We start from the raw sequence: 8,064 nt of genomic DNA on the forward strand, positions 1-8,064 counted from the left end.
TACCATGGCCACTATGGGGAGCTGAGTAACTGCCCCTGTGTCAACTGGGCCAATCAAAGGTCACTGGGCCAATTGTGGGCCATCACAGCAGCATGAACAAGTGACAGGGAAGCTACACCTCCAAAACACACAACGGAGACAAAATATCACAGTTGATAGAGATGTTTCCATTAGTCCTTCAATTGCAGTAAAGGCAAAACAAACCACACAGTGATAAGGAAGCTGCTTTGTCCCACTGCCCAGCCTGTCCGATCCCTTTAAATGGTTGATCAACCTGATAAATCCTTTGCTAGTAATTAAGAAAACTTTACCTTTCCAGGAGAAAGTTATGTTTACTACTTAATACCATTATTGATGCAAGAAGGATAATTCCTTTTGATTATGAATTGTCTCCAGTGAGACCTACTGTACTTGTATGCCATATAAACTGTACATAGTCCTTAAACTACTTAGATCTAAACCCAAACCAACATTCTAGCATTGGCATACCTGAGTCAGTGGGGCATGTGCTGTATCCTGCAGTTGGCTGGCAGTCACAGAGGCTACCTCTAGGTAAGGGAATATTTGTTCCCTTGGTGCTGAAAGGTTGCTTCGGATTGCACCCTTAGAGCACAATCCAAGTGTCCAATTGGCTGGCACAAGTCCCAGGTGTGTTGCAAATGTGACATAAGGCACTCCTTGTGTGCCTGGGAGACCAGTACAAGGATGCTTGCCAACCTCCCCACACCAGATCCCAGCCTGCAAAAAGGTGAGTTCACACTGGCCTAGGGAGGCTGGCATGGGGGGGGTCGGAGAAGGTGGTGGGAGAGAGAAACGGGGGCATTTTGAGGCAGGAAGGGTAAACCGGTGGGTGGACCGGTTATGGAAAGGGTTGGGACTGGCCTGGGTGACCTAGGCCATATCCTAAGTCATTGTCGTCCCCCAAGCAGCCTGACAGTACACTTGACTGCTCAGATCTACACTAGTGAAATCGCTTGCGCAGATCCGAGTAGCCCTGTTGAAGTGGCTGCTGTACTACATGGGTAGGGGGAAATAAATCCCCTTACTCTGAGTTGTGTGGCAGCCACCTCCTACAGTCAGCCTGCCTGTTCCAGCTCAGGATAGGATTAGACTGTTACACTAGTAAAGTGGTGCATTTTGACAATTTGTAGTAATAGCCCTCCACATCAACTGATTATAGAAAATTTATACTTATTTGTGAGAAGAATGTATGTTCCATAAGCATGTTGACATTCACTATAAAACAATAGCCTATAATTTGTGGGTAAAAGAGAATGACTCCACTATCAATCCTACATGCACTTTGTGAACATATTAAAAAAAAAAAAAGCTGTTGCTGCTTCTCCCACTTTTTAAGCACTTGCAGTGTCTTTGTGTAGCAGATTCGATTCTAAAGGCACATTTAATGTCTGTTAACAGCTTGGAAGAATAGCAATTGATTGTTCATCTTTAGACATGGAGAGGTAATATTAAAAGGGTCAGTGCAAAAAGCTTTTTCACACTTCTGCATGAACATTCACATATACACATCTCAGAGTGCTTGGCACTTGTGAGTTTCTAGCACTCAATGAGTGATATGTTCTTTTTTTCTTATTCTTTTCGTCAATAAATATTGTTTGGGCATCCTTCTCAAGATGTCTTATTGAGTGGCCAGTGGATATTAAGGACAATTCATTGTTTTACATCTTCAAAGGGAAAAACTTTTTCATTAAGTCATACAACATACCAGCAAGCTCCACCTGTGAATGAACTGTTATTCTCAATTTACAGGAAAACTTAATTAGGAAGACTGAAAAATGTCTACCTAGAAATATGATTAGAGAATTTTAAAAATTTTAGAATTTTTCTAAACTATTTTAGAATTATTGGCTGTGCTAATCCTGCATTTAGAGTCTGTTTATTTAGCCCAGAAATACTTCTGGTATGTCTGATTATTTCATACAAGCTTGTGACAAACCAAACAAGATTTGCCAATGTTGCTTTTCCTAAAATCTGTACTTTATAGGGAAATGTAGATTATGTGCAAACATGTTTCACTATGCATTTCCTTTCTTACTTTTTCAGATTGCTGATTCAAGAGAAGTTAGCACCATGTAATATGGATTTCTGTGCAAGAAATATATATATAGAGAGAGCGCGCTAAAAGATGTGTAAAAGTATGTGTAGAGTGTACAGTTTCTTATTGACCACCATCAAATGAAGAATACGTGATATAAATTATTCAGGCTAGATCATCATTACCCTGCGATAAAATACATCTCTGCTGCTATTGCTTTCATATACAGTAAGATAAAGTGGTGCTGTTTTGTTAACTCTGCCCACCTCTGACCTAACCACATCCTCTATCGGGCAATGTTATGACAAACTTGGAAGGTGTACAAAGATTTCTCTTTCAAGGGTAACAACTTTTCCTTACAAGCCTCTATGAAGATTGGAGACTTCTGGACATATGGCCAAATGTATATCATTTTGGGGGTGGAACACATAATCACCTGATCCTTAACCAAAGAAGGGTGCTGTAGTATCAAGAGCTTCCTTTCTTCTTGGCTGTGTAAATGTCCCTTTTAGTTTCCTGCTATCCTTCATAATTAAAGGCTTATAGGCATAAAATTTTCAACCATCATTCAGCTATGGCTCCAGGATCTGGGGTCCCTTTTGCCTGGACCTCCAGGGTGCTCTGGTTTGGCTGTTCCTTTCCCAACACCATTGAAGTGGTAAGAGAATATCAATTTCAACTGCCCCCTTTTTATCTTCCCTGGATTTATAGGAAGGTAAAAGGGGGGGGGGTGGTTCCTGACCGCTGTTGCCTTATTGCCACCAAATTGCTGAGACAGCAGCAGCTTGAGACTGCTCTTTACCTTCCCTGATACTTATCCCGTAGCACCCTGAAGGGCATCTGGGGCAGCAGCCACTTCTCCCACCCTTCATCAAATGGTCTTTAGAGACATTTGCCTCAGGACCACTGAGGAAGCCCAACTATATATGGGGAGGGAGAGGAAAGTTATGACCGTGCAAGTCATTTTGAGCAAGTTGTACTGCTCAAACTACTGCTTACCAGCTGCAAGGGGCTTCAAAGGCTGGTCCATGGGCCCCTCAATGGCTGTGGGCCCTTAGCCACCCAAATCTGGTGCCACTCATGCCATGATCAACACTAAAAGGAGCATTGCAAGTGCCAAAGCCCTTAAACCCAGTATGAGAATAGTGTTATCTGAGCTATTGAATAAAGATGATTGAATAAGTGACAAGTATGTGGAGAGTTTCCATAGAACTTTAAGCCCTGTTTTCCCTCTTCGTCCAACCAGTGTACACACAAGAACATGCCTGAAGACAGTGCAAATACATATTAAGTAGAACATGAGATCTGTGTGCATCTCTCGTACTCCCTACCATGCTCTCTCTAACCTCAATAAAGGTAACATGTACAGAGTGTAAAGGGGAACTTGGATGGGGATAAGTACACTCTAACCAACATCCTGTTGCTGTTTGTCTACATGCCATAAATGCATGTTGTAGTGCGGTGAGGAAAACAGTCTATGAGAATCCTCTCTGCACTTGCCTATGGGGTGAGTGGATCATGCCATAAATAATCAGGCCAATTGTGATTTAAAGTGCCTTACACCCAGAGGTGATCCTGTGCAAAAATGGAAAATGAAAAAATATCTAACAATACTGGATGTGATCTGGATGAAAAGTTCAGAAACCTGAGAATCTCACCTCAGAAAATAAAGTTTCTAGTTCTCATAGTCACACATATAGTTCTGATAATGCGAGAGTAATGACGGGGGGGGCCTTTCCCCCCTGCCTTCATTACAGTCAACTACCTAAAGATTTAACTTCTATTTCTATTTGTCGTCACATTCCTTGTCCTGATTCTGTTATTGGTATTGGGCATATTATAATTGCTTCATTACTTGTAAGAAACAATGACCATATTAAACTAGTAGAGGGAGGGAAACTGCCCCAAAAACTAAATGAATGATCTTTATGTACTCACACACACTAAGTACATAGTGTTACATGTATGTAAGCAGGAGGGCAATCCTGTGCGTCTACTTACACTTTGTGTGCAAATGCTGTACGTATTTGGCAAGTGAGACGTACACAGAATGCCTGGGTCTGTGAATATGTAACTAGAAGACACAAGGTGTGCCGCTAGAATTTTTTTAATAGGTTTTTTGGGGGGGGAGGGGGAAGGAAAGAATAATGGAAAATCAACTTCTCATTTCAACTTCTCATTCACTTATCAGCCAGATGCTGAGTTCATGAATCTGTGCTTTCTGTTCTGTAGCTGATGACATCATAAATGCTCAGAGCTGTGCTGGGAGCAATATTGAGAAACCGCAGTTCACCTTCATTAGCCCACCAGGAATCCAGGAAGCAGAAGAGATAGGGTACAGTATTGTCAACCCTAAACATTCAAAAATGATCAGTTAGGCTCCAGTAAGTCCTCTGGCTCAGAAAAGTGCTTCTGTTTAAGCAATTAAGGTATTTTCTTGGGCTCATTTTGGAGGAATCATGCCTTCTGTTAAATTACTATAATTATGAGGTGCTAAAAGAAAATGTTTGTAAATGATCCCTGGGTTCAATAACTGTCTCTCCAACCTTGTTTCAAACTTTGTATATGAGCTCTGGAATTTTTTTTAGGGTCATTGGAAGTTCACCAAAGACCATATTATTGGATATTAACTTCTTGGGATGCAGTGCAATTTAAACTGATAAAGTAAAGCCTGTTGGACGGGTTTTGCATGCGGTAGGTTCTTGCTCAACTTCCTTTACGGAGGTGTAGGATTATAGTAGGTGAAAATTGGGTGGATTCATGGGACACACTTTTCACATAGTAGTTGCAATCTTCACACCATTGCCTGTGTAACATAGGTCCCACCATGGATCAGGATGACAATGCCAACCAGATAACTAGATTGGGTGTCAATCTAGTCTGAGTCTACAGAAAGCTACTGTGCCAGCTGTGTGGACAGGCCATGTCAGATGATGCTCCAGCTGGCCCTCCTAAATGCGTGGGGAAGGAGTGTGGGCAGCTGTCTACCTCCACCTAGTTTGCGATCCCACTGGCATCTAATTGCATAATGAGTAGCTTGAATGAACCACCTCTGTGTAATTAGCAGCAGTGAGACATTGCTGAGGGGGAGGGGGGAATGTTCACGCCCACTTTGTACATTCCTCCCCCACGTATCTTTAGAAGGAATATTGTGCAAACTGGCCCAAAGCTAGTGTTGAAATCTCCAGTTTTAGTTGTTGTATGGTTAGATGAGATGTCTGTTTAACTCTTTACAACTGTCAGCAAATTTATGTTATCAACTCCGAGGGTAGTTAACATGTGAAACCTTGTGTGCCTCTAAAAATGCATTGGTTAGGAATATGGGTGCGTAGATTTGTCCTCCTGCTGGGACGCTGCCTCAATGACATCTAACTGTTGCTGGGGTGGTTCACCAAGCTGCCCCCTGTATGGTTTGGTGTTGGGTCTCCTCCCCCACCACATTTAGGAGAATCATTCAGAATATCACCTGAAACATCCCCATGACATTTTTATCTGGCATGGCTTTTCACTAGAAACCTTGGATTTATCTGAACTGGATTTCTATGAAGATGGTAAGAATGCCTTGCTACAGTTTCTTTGCTGCCTCATACAGTTCCTGTTCCAGGGGTTATAGGTTGATGAAGGAAGAGGAAAAACCTTCACAGTTGAGTTGGTTTGTAGTATAGATGTACCCCTAGTTTGAAACCGGTCCATGGCTTTATAGAAGTAATGAAAAATCTTTCTGTACTTACTGAACAGAGATCATCAGCTAATTTGCCACATTCATTAAGAAGCAATAACCGCCAGTTATTCCTGATTGGTCCTTTTATTTGATCTGGTAGTGACTGAAGTGCGAAAGAACCTGTGCCCACTTACCAATCTTCTCTGCTATTCAGTTGCAAAACAGGGTCTGCACTACCAACTATACGTGTAAAATGCCAAAGACATTTTAGAATTCACACAGTTGCTTTCTGTAGGCTAAGATTCCATTATATCTATAGATGTTGATCAAAAGAAGCTGTGCTATTGAGTGGGTTTAACAGCTGCTACCCGAAATAAGTATTTGGTTGGAAATGTGAACAGAACATTGGAAGAAAAGGCAACTCGCAGAACTAAACCTATTAGTTTAATGCATCTTCAGTATTTATTTAGGAAAATATTATTAGCCAGCTTTAATAATGTGTTTACATATGTAGAAGAGGGCTTTTTTGCAGTATAATGAAACGTGGAGGTTGCTTAATGTTAAACCTCCTCATAAAAATCACTCGTTTTATTCTTTCGTACTAAATGACATATATTTATAGAATGGGAACATTTGGTTATTTCTTAGAAAATGGAGAAAGTTCAAGTACTCAGGTTGAGAAAAATGTGAACCCAACATTTGCTGATGTCCCATCCTGATTGGTCCTTCCTAACTTCCTTGAAATTTGCCTCACCTATTGTGAATGAATTTGCTAATTTTATTTTGCTGGTTGTCTCATAAGGGGGGAAACAGTTACCACACAGTTTCTGGTTTCCTCTTTTCTACTGAATGTTACTGCTATGCATTGTTAGGAAATTTTCTGATCCGAATAATGTTAGATATGTGAGGTTATGAGGGTTGCGGTGATCTTAGGGCCCAATCTTATCCAATTATCCAGTGCTAGTGTAGCTGTGCCAATGGGGCATGCACTGCATCCTGTGGTAGGGAGGCAGTCACAGAGGCCTCCTCAAGGTATGGGAACATTTGTTCTCTTACATCGGGGCTGCATTACGGTGCTGGAAAGTTGGATAGAATTGGGCCCTTAGTCATTTGTGGTTTGTTTGACATTCCGTTCTCTGAGGGTAATCAGACCAGTTGAATTCTGAATTGGGTTTTTGAGGTGACTCCTACCAGGAAAGGGTTTGATGTTGATGTCTTTAAGGCTGGAGAGCTTTTATCTGATTTATATTTCCTTAATGAAGAACTACCTACTGATTACCAGAAGATCTGAAGCAGTCCCTGGGATTTATTTTATCCTGTATTTGTTCTTGGGGTCAGTTCTCTTCCGGTGATCTTTGTGGAAAATTAGAAAAGTTAAAGAGTATCAACTGGGCCAGTTATACTGAATGGGATGTATATTGGACAGCCTGATCCTATCAGTAGAGATGTCTGTTTCTGGTGAGTAAGATAGGTTTATGGTGTAAGTCTTACTGAACACAATGGGCCAGGAGGTAGCTCCGCCATGAAGTGCTGAGAAGTCGGAGCAGGGATCCTTAATCAACCGGCACAGGTGCTACAATGAGCGTGTGGCCCAGATTCCAACCCCAGGAATACACCTGAAGGAGTTAACGTGTCAGCAATCTTTGGCAGCAGGGAGAAGCTTTACCGGAGGGGAGAAGGGGAGAAGGTAACAGTGAGGGGCCAACAGGAGAGCCCTAGGGGCAGAGAGAGGAGGAGGAGGAAGGCAGTAAAAGGTGACAGGAAGAGCAGACAGGGCCAGTCTAGTCCAAGAACCCACAGCTGCTCAGCCCAAGGGTCTGACCAAAGAGGCCTAGAGATGCTGGCTTCCCAGGGCCAGCTGTAGAGTGGGATAAGTTGCCTCTTCTGCCATCACCCACATACGTTTGGTCCATGGGCGTTTGCACAGTAGCTCCCCCTACCCTGACGCCTGGAGATTACACCAGCCTGCTAGATTGGAACAAGAAGGAAGGGTCTGGCCAGACATATTGGATGTGTAAAGTGAAATGAAGCAGGCTCAGTGACACAGTCCTTCACTGGGGCCCAGTAGATGGTCTGTATAAGAAACTATAAGCAAGGAGGTGGGTGACATGCGAAAGTATAGGCTGTGGCCCACACAAAGGGGGAGAAGGAATGTGTGGAAGAAGGGTTTATGGACAGGCCCTGCTACTATGTAATGATGAATAGGAAATAGTATCTATATGTCTGTCCCACACTTTCTCTTAAAGGGTAGGAATGTATGTTCTTATATTTTGCCATCTGCAGCTACTGGCCAGATATTTTTTCTGCCTGTCCTATTTCCGTTCTGCTGAAGAATGCTAAGGGTTAA

This window comes from Tiliqua scincoides, chromosome 5 (assembly GCF_035046505.1).
Source record: "Tiliqua scincoides isolate rTilSci1 chromosome 5, rTilSci1.hap2, whole genome shotgun sequence".
Classification (NCBI taxonomy): Eukaryota; Metazoa; Chordata; class Lepidosauria; order Squamata; family Scincidae; genus Tiliqua; species Tiliqua scincoides.